Raw genomic sequence first — 15,034 nt, 5'->3', positions numbered from 1 at the left:
GAAAAATAAATTATTAGCAAAGTATTACAATATAATAATGATGGATAGGAATATAGATAAAGGTTAAGAAGGATATGGGCCCAACACGGGCAGGTGGGACTAGCAGTGATGGGGTATCTTGGTCGGCACGGGCAAGTTGGGCCAAAGGGCTTGTTTCCGTGCTGTGTTACTCTATGGCTCAACTTTTATAGCATCTGATTGCACACCTTCTCTGCTGTCAACAGTGAAGAAAGGAGACCTCAATTAGGAAGACATTGTCATACTTTTCCTTTCAGGGCAGTGTGTTGCTGGAGACTTCCTGACAGACTCCTTCCTCTCTAGCACAATGTTTGCAGGAACCTTGCACCTAATGACCAAGAACAATGACCAATGACCGATGACCAAGACCAGAGTAGGGGAATCGAGGACCAGAGGACATAGGTTCAAGGTGAAGGGGAAAATATTTAACTCGAATCTGAGGGGTAATTTTTTCACACAAAGGGTGGTGGGTGTATGGAACAAGCTGCCAGAGAAGGTAGTTGAGGCTGGGATTATCCCAACGTGTAAGAAACAGTTTGACAGGTACATGGATGGGACACGTTTGAAGTGATATGGACCAAACACAGGCAGGTGGGACTGGTTAGCTGGGACATATTGGCCGGTGTGGGCAAGTTGGGCTGAAGGGCCTGTTTCCACACTGTATCATTCTATGACTGTGACATTTGACATGTTGCGACTTAAAACATCTCCCAGTCAGCATCAATAAAATCATAGATGACCCTAAGCCCCAATCCAATTTTGTACCCAAACCCTAAAATGGGATTGAAAGAGCAGTGATTGTGGATCAGGCCTCTTCAGGACATTGAGGGTCTTGGGTATTGAGCTATTATGGATAGAGACCTTGTCCATTGATCCAGAGATTGAGTTGAATCCCACCACAACAGCTGAGAACACAACAGCAGTGGTGACCATGAAACTTTCAGAAAGATGCAAAAATCCATTGGAGCCACTAATGCCATGGCAACATCTGGCTGAGCGTGGATCCAGACCCACAGCAATGTGGCAGATTCTTAAATGTCTAATGAAATGTCCCAAACAATTATTCAGACCAAAGATATGTTTAGGGTTGGCCAATGTTTCTTGCACAGACATCCTAGGGCTATGGCTGTTCAATCATTGAGGACATTTAAAGCTCAGATCTATAGATCGTTGTGCTGGGAATCGAGGGGTCTGATAGCTGTTGGAAAATTAGTCTTGGGGTAATGAATCAGCCATGGAGCAAACAACAATACAGCAGAGGAACGGGCTATTTGCTCCACATGATGTGGAATTTCTTTAGACAGAAGGTGGTGAATCTGTGGAATTCATTGCCACAGATGGCGGTGGAGGCTGTCAAAAGTTACGAGGAAAAGGCAGGAGAATGGGGTTGAGAGGGAACGATAGATCAGTCATGATTGAATGGCAGAGTAGATTTCTCTTGAACTGCCTCCTCTTGAACATCAAAAAAACTAAGGAGCTGATCGTGGACTTTAGGAGGGCACATCATCCGAGGACGTACACACCATTGAGGATAAATGGGGATACTGTGGATAGGGTGAGCTGCTTTAAATACCTGGGAGTCCACATCTCTGAGGATATGACATGGAAATCACACGCCGCAGCACTCGTGAGTAAGGCAAGGCAGCGCCTTTACCACCTCAGGCAATTGAGGAAATTCAGAGTGTCTCCGAGGATCCTCCAGTGCTTCTACTCAGTGGCTGTGGAAAGCATCTTGTCCGGAAATATTACAATCTGGTTTGGGAATTGCTCTGCCCAGGACAAGAAGGCTCTGCAGAGAGTAGTGCGTTCGGCCGAACGCACTATGGGAACTTCACTCACCCCCCTGCAGGAACTATACATCAGGAGGTGCAACTGCAGAGCCAATAAAATCATGGGAGACCCCTTCCACCCCTGCAACGGGCTGTTCCAGCTGCTACGGTCAGGCAAACGCCTCCGTTGCCATGCTGTGAGAACGGAGAGGTTGAGAGGAAGCTTCTTCCCAGAGGCCATTAGGACTGTAAACTCCTGTCTCACCAGGGACTAACTTTACTGTACCACCCTACTGCTTTTTTTTTTTAAATTGTTGTTTTTTCCCTTTTTCCTTCCGCCCACAATATTCAATATGAAAAAGAATATGTGATTCTGTTACATTCTGTTTGTAGTTTGTTTGGTTGTTTGTTTGTTTGTCTTTTTGCACAAAGTCCGCGAGCATTGCCACTTTTCATTTCACTGCACATCTCGAATGTGTATGTGACGAATAAACTTGACTTGACTTGACTTGATTTGATGGGCCGAATGGCTCATTTCTGCTCCTGTAACCTATGAACTTATGAACTTATGAATGAATGAATGAATGAATGAATGATGAATGAATGAATGATTGAATGAATGAATGAATGAATGAATGAATGAATGAATGAATGAGTTTATTGGCCAAGTATTCACATACAAGGAATTTGCCTTGGTACTCCGCCCGCAGGTGACAACATGACAGTTAGGAATGACACATAAAACATTAAAACATTATAAAGTGGTCTTCACAGCCCCTTGTACTCTCTCACGAGAATATCACCAACTCCCACCCAAGCTAGTTTTAGGTTTTATGAACATTGTCACCATTTTAATAAGACTTATAAAAATTACTGGAGGAAAAAAAATTCATGTTAACCTGCACATGTTGGTTCTAACTTTGATTTCCATGTGGGGGGTATCTAGCTCAGCACATTCTGTGGTTTAATTTTTACTGGCCTTAGCTGCAAACAATCTCTGGCTGATTCCAGTCCTTACATGAAAACTGCACTATCTTCAAATCTATTTATTGCTCAAGATTACTGCCCTAAATTACATCGAAAAATTGCACTCATTTATTTCTCGGCATTAAAAGGCAATCAGAATAATGCTGGCTGCAGTTTGACTTGTTTGCAACCATTAACTGTTAATTTTTGCCATTTACTACACTAATCTCTCTTGTCAATGCATACTCATTTTTCTTTAGATCCAATCAGAGCCATCAGTGCATTGGCCTGCAAGGGAGAATATCAAAGCATTAATACCGGGCTTATATTCATTGGAATTTAGAAGGATGAGAGGATATTTTATAGAAACATATACAATTCTTAACGGATTGGACAGGCTAAATGCAGGAAAAAAGTTTTCCATGCTTGGGGGAGTCCAGAACCAGGGGTCACACTTTAAGAAAAAGGGGAATGCCATTTAGGACTGAGATGAGGAAAATCTTTTTCAGCCAGAGAGTTGTGAATCTGTGGAATTCTCTGACACAGAAGGAAGTGGAGGCTAAATCACTGGATGTTTTCAAGCGAGAGTTAGATTTAGCTCTTCGAGCTAACGGAAAGAAGTGATATAGGGAGAAAGCAGGAACGGGGTACTGATTGTGGATGATCAGCCATGATCATATTGAATAGCGGTGCTGGCTCAAAGGGCCGAATGGTCTACTCCTGCACCTACTGTATATTTTTCTAACGCTGTTAAATATTTACTTCCAAATAAAAAAGTAGAGAATTAATTCACTGAAAGCTTAAATTAATGGGAATAAGCTGCAAAAAGGTAACCAGAATGAGAGGAAGATTTATACTTGTCTTACTTCTTTACCGGCCTCAGGATGATACAAACTAGTTAAAGCCAAGGAAGCTGGAATAGAGATGTGGGGGCAGGTTAAGCCTAGCAAGTGATGGATGAATATGGATGAGAGGGGGATTTATTTGCAGATAGGTGGAGTAAATGACAAAGGCGAGAGATGAAAAGGAGTCATAAATGTGTCAGATAAGGAGAAGAGAGAGGAGTGAAATGTAAAGCTGTGGGGAGGTGAGTGGGTGGAGGGAGATGGAGGGGGGCAAATAGAAAATGGCGGACTCGGGGATGGGAAATTAGTGTACAAAAGAGGGGAAAGGAACGTTTTCCACAGAGCAAAATCCTTCAAGGATCACTCACTCGTTTTTCTGGCTAAATGATAATGATTTTGAATATAATTACACACAAATCTCTAAAATATAGCATACAGAAGGAAGTATGTTAATAGACTGGATATTCACACAGATACATGACATTTAATACAGAGAAACAGAAGGTGATACTTGCCAATAGAGTCATAGAGAACATATGTCTTGGAAACAGGCCTTTGCACACCTTGTCCATGCCATACAAGGTGGCCTGGGCTATTGGTATTGGTTTATTATTGTCTCGTGTATCGAGATAACGTGAGAAGATTTTTTTGTATATTGTCCAGTGTACTTTCTTCAGGTTTGCCGAGAATGGATCACTTGTCATTCTAAGTTTAAAGAAAGGCAGAATTGCCTGTTTAAACCTCCGATTTTATGCATCCACTCTTTGGTGGGAATATGTATTCTGAGAAGATATGGGGTGAAGGCAGGAGAATGGGGTTGGGAGGGAGAGCAATAGCTTTGGATGACTAAAGGTGATTAACCTGAAATGTTTCTCTCTCCATGGGCACCACCTGACCTGGTGAGCATTTGAAGCAATTGAAATGATTGAATGGTGGAGTGGACTTGATGGGCTGAATGGCCTAATTCTGCTTCTAGAATATATGAACATGAACTTATGAGAGCTTCCACTGCAGGTACTGCATGATAGTTGGATTGTCAGATCCTGGTCTACAAATGTCCATGTGTAGCGGGATTGGCAGAGCCACTCGGCTAAACTTGTGCAACCAGTCAGTCTTCCTCAAATGTGTTGCCTGAGAAGAAATTAAATTCACTTAGAATTGTCTTATGAATGAGGGTTTAAATCAATGTGATTCCAAATTGCTTCATTTAAATTACTATGAAATTATGTAAGGTACAAAATGAAAGCAGTTCATTTTTAGCATATTTTCAATTCTAGCATGTAATTGGATATGCTATTTGATGGCTCCATAGATTACATTTAACTAATATATTCAACTCAAACGGCACTTACAACAAAACTATCAACTTCTATAACCCTGTAATTGCAACAAGTCAGTCAAGTCTATGCATTACTAAAATATACCCTTAGCTATTCTCAAGATACAATTTAATATATTTTTCTCAGAAGGTGTTACCAGTTTAGAAACTATCAAATCATTTTAATATTATGAATGCAATCCTGTATATATCTGAATACAAATTAAAAACAGAAATTGCTGCAAATACTCACCAGGTCAGATAATGCCCATGGAGAGAGAAACATTTCACGTCAATCACCTTTAGTCATCCAAATCCATTGCTCTCATTCTTGCACATCTCCACATTAAATCACAAAGGATCATAACAATTGGATATAAACCAACATTTTTGTGCCAGTCAAAATTGGGTTGGATTTACAATGTATGGTTTAGTTAATGAGATCCAAGCAAAATGCAAAACTAAGTCAAAGTTGTACCCACCACCAGGATGCTTCACTGTGCCAGACCCTGTGTCATAAGTTCATAAGTTCATGGTTATAGGAGTGGAATTAGGCCATTCGACCCATACTCCACCATTCAATCATGGCTGATCTATCTTTCCCTCTCAACCCCATTCTCCTGCCTTCTCCCCATAACCCCTGACACCCGTAAAAATCAAGAATCTTTCAATCTCTGCCTTAAGAAATGTGTGGAGGACTGCATCCCTACAAAAACCTTCCGAGTGTTTCCCAATCAGAAACCTTGGATGAACTTTGAGATCCGCACTCTTCTAAAGTCCAGACACAGGGCATTCACCTCCAACGATACAGTGGCCTACATGAAGACCAGATACGACCTTGGTAAGGCCATCAAAAAGGCCAAAAGGGACTTCTGCTCCAAGCTGGAGGATGAGACAGATGTTCGGCAGCTGTGGCAGGGCCTGAATGCAATCACCTCCTACAAGGCGAAACCAGGAGGAAGCTCGAATGTCGGTGAAACATCACTCCCTGACGAGCTCAATGCGTTTTACGCACGCTTTGACAGGGAGAATACTGATGTGCCTTCCCGATTCCCCATTCGCTGTGATGGCATTTCAGTCTCAGTCACAGAGGCCGATGTCAGGAAATCCTTCAGAGGGGTGAACCCACGAAAAGCACCTGGTCCTGATGGTATACCCGGTCGTGTTCTAAAAACCTGTGCGGACCAATTGGCGGGAATTTTTACGGACATTTTCAACCTCTCACTTCTGAGGTCTGAGATCCCGACCTGCTTTAAAAGGGCATCAATTATACCGGTGCCCAAGAAGAGTAAGGTGACGTGCCTCAATGACTATCGACCAGTGGCACTAACGCCGGTGGTGATGAAGTGCTTTGAGAGGTTGATTATGGAGCAAATCAACTCCTACCTCGACAAAAACCTGGACCCACTGCAGTTCGCTTACCGCCACAACAGATCAACGGTGGATGCGATCTCGCTGGCCCTACACTCCGCACTGGACCACTTGGACAACAAAAACTCATATGTCAGGCTGTTATTCATTGATTACAGCTCGGCATTTAACACAATCATCCCCTCCAAACTGGTTACCAAACTCGCAGAACTGGGTCTCTGCGCATCCCTCTGCAACTGGATCCTCGACTTCCTCGTCCACAGACCACAGTCTGTTCGTATTGGTGGAAATGTGTCAGCCTCGATAACAATCAGCACGGGAGCACCTCAAGGCTACGTGCTCAGCCCCCTGCTGTACTCACTCTATACCCATGACTGCGTAGCGAACCACAGTGCGAACTCCATCATCAAGTTCGCTGATGACACCACCATCGTGGGGCGTATCACTGATGGGGATGAATCAGAATATAGAAGAGAGATCGAGCAACTGTCCATATGGTGCCAGCGCAATAACCTGGCCCTCAACACCAGCAAAACCAAGGAACTGATTGTGGACTTTGGAAGGAGTAGGAGGGGGACCCACAGCCCCATTTATATCAACGGGTCGATGGTTGAAAGGGTCAAGAGCTTCAAATTCCTGGGCGTGCACATCTCTGAAGATCTTTCCTGGTCCGAGAACACTAATGCAATCATCAAAAAAGCACATCAGCGCCTCTACTTCCTGAGAAGATTACGGAGAGTCGGATTGTCAAGGAAGACTCTCTCTAACCTCTACAGGTGCACAGTCGAGAGCATGCTGACCGGTTGCATCGTGGCTTGGTTCGGCAATTTGAGCGCCCTGGAGAGGAAAAGATTACAAAAAGTAGTAAACACTGCCCAGTCCATCATCGGCTCTGACCTTCCTTCCATCGAGGGGATTTATCGCAGTCGCTGCCTCAAAAAGGCTGGCAGTATCATCAAAGACCCACACCACCCTGGCCACACACTCATCTCCCTGCTACCTTCAGGTAGAAGGTACAGGAGCCTGAAGACTGCAACAACCAGGCTCAGGAATAGCTACTTCCCCTCAGCCATCAGGCTATTAAACCTGGCTTGGACAAAACTCTGATTATTAACAACCACTTTCTGTTATTTGCACTTTATTTGCAGTTTATTTATTCATGTGTGTATATATTTATATCATGGTATATGGACACATTTATCTGTACTGTAGTAATTGCCTTACTATTTTTCTGTGTGCTTAAGCTAAGCAAGAATTTCATTGTCCTATACAGGGACACCTGACAATAAACTCACTTGAACTTGAACTAAGAATATTTGTTGACTTGGCCTCATGCATGTCAAATGCTTGAGTCTAATTCAAACTGCAGTTCCAGAGTAACGAGACATCTGTGTGGACCCCCCCCCCCCCACCCCCTCACCTAAGTAATAAGCAATAAAGATAAAAACATCTTGGGAATGATTTGAGCCTTCAGAGCAAAACTTTACTTGTTGTAAATATTGCTCACCTGAGAATGCATTTTTCCAGGGTCGAATTTCTGATCCAGGCAACAGTACAGTACCCCTGAAGAATAAGGGGTAGGCCATTTAGGACTGAGATAAGGAAAAACTTTTTCACCAAGAGAATTGTGAATCGTGGAATTCTCTGCCACAGAAGGCAGTGGAAGCCAATTCACTGGATCTTTTCAGAGAGAGTTAGATTTAGCTCTTAGGGCTAATGGAGTCAAGGGATATGGGGGAAAAGCAGGAACAGGGTACTGATTAGCCATGATCATAATGAATGGCGGTGCTGGCTCGAATGGCAGAATGGCCTCCTCCTGCAACTATTTTCTATGTTTCTATGTTTCCACACAGGGAGCAATTGTCATCTTTGCAGTAAACCGTCAATCATGGGCCACAGTCGCGACCTTAAGCTAAAACCATGCAGCTACTGTGGCAACCCTTTAGTGAAAACATGGGTGTCAATGGCCAACCATGACGGCTGCGGTTTAAATCACTCTGAAAGCCCCGCAGCTGGGATAGCAGCTGAAAACTCCTCGTCGTAGCGAATGATTAACCATCACCTTCATAAATTCCAGCAGGAACCACAGAGTACGAAGGGGGGAAAAAATTAACTGCTCTCCAGTGCACGTTATTACATGTGAAGGGAGGTGATTGGCGTGAGTATGAATTTTAATCAGCAGATCAAAACTCATTATGATGGACTGACTCTAATTACACGTAACAAATGAATCAATTGCAATCCAACTTTTATCCTCACTTTGAATTGAGCCCCGATTCTTGTTGTTGTTATTGGTCTTTTATATATTTTAAAGACAGTTGTCCAGATGGCAGCCCCATCTGTTCTGCTTCATCCCAGTACCAAGGCACATACCAGATTAACTACTGCAGATGCACCACATCCGCAGCCTTGGAGATGGCCTGCCGCGAATCAGCAAGGCATGGTTCATTTCAAACTACAAAAAGGCAGGTGACATCCATTACTGAGAAGAGCTGTCATTCTTTTTTTATTATTATTATTCTCAATAACAAAATTAGAATTGATGATCTTGGGAAAGAAAACATTCACATCTCCCTTTGCACATCTGGTGACAGTAATTATGGCTCCAGGAGTAGAAAGAGCTCGACTTTTTGCCAAAGTTATTAACGTCAAGAATCCCTGATCCGTTTCTACTCAACAGAAGGTTTTTTGCATTCCCTCCAAAACCTTCGCATGACTTGTTTTCCAAATTCACAAGAAAGCAAGGATATGCTAGTTTTGGAGATTGAACCAAAATAAAAATCGGAGATTGTTGACAGGGCAAAGACGTTTCAAGCTCAATAGAGCACAAGTTTAATCGAAATCTGTACAATTGCTGACATTTGTTAAAGTCGGGGATTTATACAACACTTGTCAGGGCATCCTGAAGTGTGTGTGTGTGCGTGTGTTTGCATCCCGTGGAGTTTTAAAGTGTAATCCTTGCTGCAATATAAAAACAAATGGAAAAGGCTAGTTGCACTCAACAAACACTTAGGGGTGGCACAGTGACACAGCGGGAGAGTTGCTGCCTTACAGCGCCAGAGACCAGAGTTCAATTTTGACCTCGGGTGCTGTCTGCACGGAGTTGTGGCCTGTGTGGGTTTTCTCCAGGTGCTTTACTTTCCTCACATATTCCAAAGACTTTGTAGGTTAATTGGCTTCTGTAAATTGCCCCTATTGTGTAGGATGTGAAACTGGGATAATATACAACGAAGGAATGGGTAATCGTTTGTCGGCACAGACTCGATGGACCAATGGGCCCGTTTCCACAATGTATATCTAAATTAAGCTAAACTAAACTAAACTAAACTAAACTAAACTAAACTAAACTAAGCTAAACTAAACTAAGCTAGACTAGACTAGACTAGAGCAGTAAACTTCCAGACATCAAGGCTTTGCGATTAAATGATATGCAATATTATTAGTGGATCAGTGTGGTAATCTATATGTGGAGCCATGGGAAATGGGCGAGATCTCAAATAAATGCCTGTCTGTAGTTACCATGGAGAAGGACATGGTTGCCTGCAATTTCAGGGGAGGGAACAATGATATCCAGATGCATAGATACATTATGAAGGAGGACGTCTTGATACGCATAAAAGACTTGACCAGGGCTTGACCAGTTGTATCCTCCTACAGTGCTTACAGCACCAGGACCCGGGCTCGATCCTAGCTACGGTGCTTGTTTGTTCGGAGTTTGTACGTTTTTCCCGTAACATGCGTGGGTTTTCTCTGAGAACTTCGGTTTCCTCCCACACTCAAAAGACATACAGGTTTATAGGTAAATTGGCTTGGTATAAGTGTAAAAATTGTCCCTTGTGTGGGATAGTGTTAATGTGCGGGGATTATTGGTCGGTGCGGACTTGGTGGGCCGAAGTCAGTGTATCCAGTTTCCGCACTGTATCTCTAAGCTAAACTAAACTAAACTAAATAATGTGAAGTAAGGGAAGAACATGTTGGGGTCCAGGTAACGAGTTTTGTTGCCAAAGTAGAATTAGCAGAAAACAGTAAGATAGCCAAACTGGTGCCTTTATTTACGAAGGGCAGCAGGGATAAGCAGGTCATTGTGCCTTACATCAGTGGTGGGCTAGATATCGGAAGGGATGCTGAGAAACATGATTTATTAGCATTTGGATAGGCAAGGAGTAATTCATGAGTAATTGTCAGCTTTGTTAATGGGAAATCATGCCTCACAAATTTGATTGAGTTTTTTAATGAGTGGAGTGACAAGTAGATTGAGAGGATTGACAAGGGCAGGGCAGCAGACTCTATTCCCCCTCCTCAACCCCTATTTCTCCTCTTCCCCTCCCCGCCACCACACTCCTTCCTCTTGCTTCACAATTCTAAATTTTACTTCGGAGTCACGTGAGTGACTACGTGAAGAACCCCGCCAGGACGCATATCGCTACACGCATTGCAACGAGTCACAGCAGGGGGAACGATGTTCCCTTAGCGGCAAAATTTGAAAGCCGGGAACAGCAGGTAAGGAGACTCTGCGTTCCAGAATTTGAAAGTCGGGAACAGCAGGTAAGAAGACTCTGCGTTCCTTCCATTTACCTTTTAGGTGGAGACATGGACCGGATCCACAAAGGCTGCGGGAAAGCTGGCGGGGGAGAACCGAGGAGTTGCGGGCAGCCGGCAGCAGCAGCCAAAGGCACGCTAATCTCCCATAATGGGAACAGCTGTGCCCGACTTCGCTCCCGACTTCGCTCCCGCGCCGGCCCCGGCCGGTCGTGAGAGGTAAGCAACTCACAGAGTCGTTGACTCCGAGGAGTCCGACTCTGAATAGCCGCGAGCGACCAGTGCCCGTGTGCATGGGGGTCGGTTTGAGCGGCTTTAGGAGCAGCCGCGAGCGGCCGGTGCCCGTGCGCACGGGAGCCGGTTTGAGCGGCTGGGAGCGGGGAACAAAGCAGCCACGAGCGACCAGTGCCCGTGTGCATGGGGGTCGGTTTGAGCGGCTGCAGGAGAAACAAAGCAGCCGCGAGCGGCCAGTGCCCGTGTGCATGGGGGGTCGGTTGGAGCGGCTGCAGGAGAAACAAAGCAGCCGCGAGCGGCCAGTGGCCGTGAGCACGGGAGCCGGTTGGAGCGGCTGCAGGATGGGTCAACAGCAGCCGGGAGTGGCCTATGCCCGAGAGCATAAGAGCCAGTTGGAACGGCTGCTGGAGGAAATACCCCAAAGTGGCAGAAGATGGAGGCTAGCCACAGTGGGCAGTTAGTAAGCCCCACAGCAGTACCTCGTGTAGGGCTGCACAGTGTTTCTCCCTCATCAGAGGGGAACACCGAGGGTCAATCCTGGGATGGCTGCAGGAGCTGGAGCAGGAGAGGCTTCAGGAGCAGCCGCGACGGCCAGTGCCCGTGAGCATTGGAGCCGGGTGGAGTGGCTGCAGGAACTGGAGCAGGAGCGACCTCAGGAGTAGCGGCTTCAGGAGCAGCCGCGACGGCCAGTGACCATGTGCATTGGAGCCGGTTAGGTGCCCGAGAGCATCGGAGCCAGCTGGAGCGGCTGTTGGAGCAGGTAAGTGGCAGGCTCCGGGAGATGGAGACTAGTCACAGGGGGCAGCTAGTAAGTCCTACAGCAGTACCTCTTGTAGGGCTGCACAGTGTTCTCCCTCATCAGAGGGGAGTATAGGGGGTCCATTCTGGGCTGAACCTGAACAGGGGTGCAGAACATACCCCTAGTGCACATGGGGTGCAGAAAACCTATTGGAAGACACTTACCATCAGGGAACTGCAAAACACTGAATGTTCCCAGTATCAACCAGTGTATTTGAAAACATGGCAGGGCAGGGACTTGAAACGAAAGAAAGTTCCAAAAGTCCTAACAGCGGGTATTACGGGTTTCGCCCGCACAATAAACAAAAAAGACATGACACTAGATCACCAGGATGCACTGGCCTTATTTTGCTAACTACCAATACGAGTAAACAGCATTAGGAAGAAATACCATCCAACCGGCTTAGACCCTAATTTGCAGGCCTCTGCAAACCTGGAACCTCCATACCACCAATATTAAAATTTGGAGGCAACTTATCTAAACAGGTAAAGACCTTGACATAGAGGGAAACCCTGGGGCTCATTAAAGCAACGTCTAAAAACTACTTTCTGGGGAATGCGCTAACCCTCAACACAGACCCAACTACAGATCCAGACACCGGCACCTCAACGTCCACGGAGGATGCCGAAAAAGTAACAAATCTACTAATAGTAACCATGGAGGAAGAAGTATAGGGTTATACCATAGAATTATTCAAAACATAATCCTCCAGTTCAGCATGTACCGAACTGAATGTTCATGCTTACAGGCAAAGCAATAATCAAAAGCGCATACTGAACTACAGTGCCCAAATAAAAAAGGAGTAATGGAGGACATCCAATACGAATCACAGGAATTCGTGTCCAAAAATCTTTATCATAAAATAGATGGTGGTTGCCACGTCATCATAGATTTGACTAATTTGAATACTTTCATACTTTATATTCATTACTAGATGGGAACCTTTGTTACTGCAAAGGTATTGATCCTAGGTTACTACATGGCAAGCATCGTATTAAAAAATGCTTACTATACAGTACCCATTAGAGGTGACCACAGATGTATTTAACACAATGGATCATCTGCGGTTTCACTCTTAACTTAGCTCACATGTCAGTGAGTTTGCCGTAAGAAAAGGTTACAGCCTTAATGGAGGCTTGCAGTAAACTAAACCATCCATCAGACTGGTAGTAGAATAATTGGCATTATAGTGGCTGTGTTCCAGCCACATAAATCGGACCTTTACATTATCAAATTACTGAGCGCAAACATGCGTGCACTCAAAAATTATGAGGGTTATTCGGCCAGACCTAAGAAGCTACCAACAGAGGCCACAATGGTACTAAAAAAGGTACTAAAAATGGTGGAAACATAATATTAGGCATTGTTCCTATCCAAACATTAACAGCTACCCGTCTATGGAACTACATACTGATGGGCACTTGGATGGGATGCTACCAATTCCATCTCCAGCTGTGGGGGAGATGCAATGCACAGGAGGCATCATTACATACGCTGGGCATAAATACCTGGGAAAGTTGAGTGCATTCCATGGCTTTAAATCATATTGTTCTGGGTTATATCACCAGTATGTTAGACTACTAATTGACTACACCACCGTGGTAGCATATGTCAACCATATGGGTGGAAACATATCGACATCATGTGACTATCTGGCCAACACAATTTGGCAATAGTGTATCCAGAAAGATATTAGGATATCAGCTACCAACTTACTAGGTAAACTGAATTTAGTGGCAGACAACAGGTCACGCTAAGTCTATGAAAACACTGTATGGATGTTGGATAAAATATGTATTGCTGGAATTACAGCACGGTATGGAACACCAGATAACGACCTATTCACATCCATGCTCTCACCAGTTATCGAATTAGGTTCTTGGGAACCAGAACCTGGGGCAGTGGCTACAGATGCATTTTCGCTGCATTGTAATTTATGCATTCCCTCCTTCTGCCTCATCAGTCAGGTATTTAGGGATAAACAGTAGACTTCGCGTCTGGTATTTTGATAGTACCCGATTGGCTTGCTCAACCATCGGTCCCGGTGATATCGACATGGTTTTAGAACCATGCATCACCATCCATCATAGACCTAATTTACTGGTTCTTCCCGCAACAAGGGGAGTTACCCATGTCATAATTATATAAACCTATTAATTTATAGAGTTGAAAGCACCTCTACTACACCTGGGACTGACGGACCGAACAGTGGAATTATTTCAGCGGGCCACAGACAGTCCACCAAAAAATCAGTACTTGGTGTCATCAAGAAATGGGAAGTACTGTCACAACAATAAACATCACCCACAGATCTATGAACATCCCGTCTGTTCTGGAATTCCTGGCAAGCCTCCATTACGATGAGAGGCTCAGTCATAGTGCCATCAACTGCGCCAGAAGTGCTCTGTCAACATACCTGGCGCAAGGAACAGAGCGGCATTCTGTTGGGACACACCCTGGTAACCAAACTCATGAGGGGCATTTTATATTAATCCCCCAAGAACCAGGTACTCTCAAATATGGGATGTGAGCATTGTACTGACCATGTTAAGAAACTGGTCTCCAGCTACAGCTCTGTCCCTACAGAAACTGACTATGAAAACAGTCATGTTGATGGCCTTGGTTACGGCACAAAGGGTCCAGTTACTACAGAAACAAAGGTTGGACAACATGATTATTTCATCTGGAAATTTAACTTTTCACATCAATGAAATAGTCAAACAGAACAGACAGGGGTCAGCAGGCCTAAAAACAGAATTCAGGGCCTACCCGACAGATGGTCGTCACTGTATTGTAACACACTTACTATAATATATGGAGTATACTAAGATCATCAGAGGGAAAGAAATGTCACTTTAATCAGCTACAAACAGCCACTCAAAACAGTGACAGTCCAGGCCATCTCTAGATGGCTAAAACAGGTCCTAATAAAGGCTGGAGTAGACACTAGCATTTTTAAATCTCACTCCGCCAGGGCTGCAGCTACATCAGCAGCTATGAAGTTGGACGTTCCTATGGACCAAATCCTCAAGACAGCAGGATGGTCAACGGAGGAAACTTTCCAACGACTTTATAACAATCCAGTCATTGAACCTGGAACATTTGCAGAAACAAATTTAAGTTCTGTAATATAATTTACCCCATAAATAGGGGCAATAATTGGTGTTAATATTTT

The sequence above is a fragment of the Amblyraja radiata genome, chromosome 1 (genome assembly GCF_010909765.2).
Source record: "Amblyraja radiata isolate CabotCenter1 chromosome 1, sAmbRad1.1.pri, whole genome shotgun sequence".
NCBI lineage: Eukaryota > Metazoa > Chordata > Chondrichthyes > Rajiformes > Rajidae > Amblyraja > Amblyraja radiata.
The sequence above is the reverse complement of the archived record's forward strand: the minus strand, read 5'-3'. Positions refer to the sequence as shown.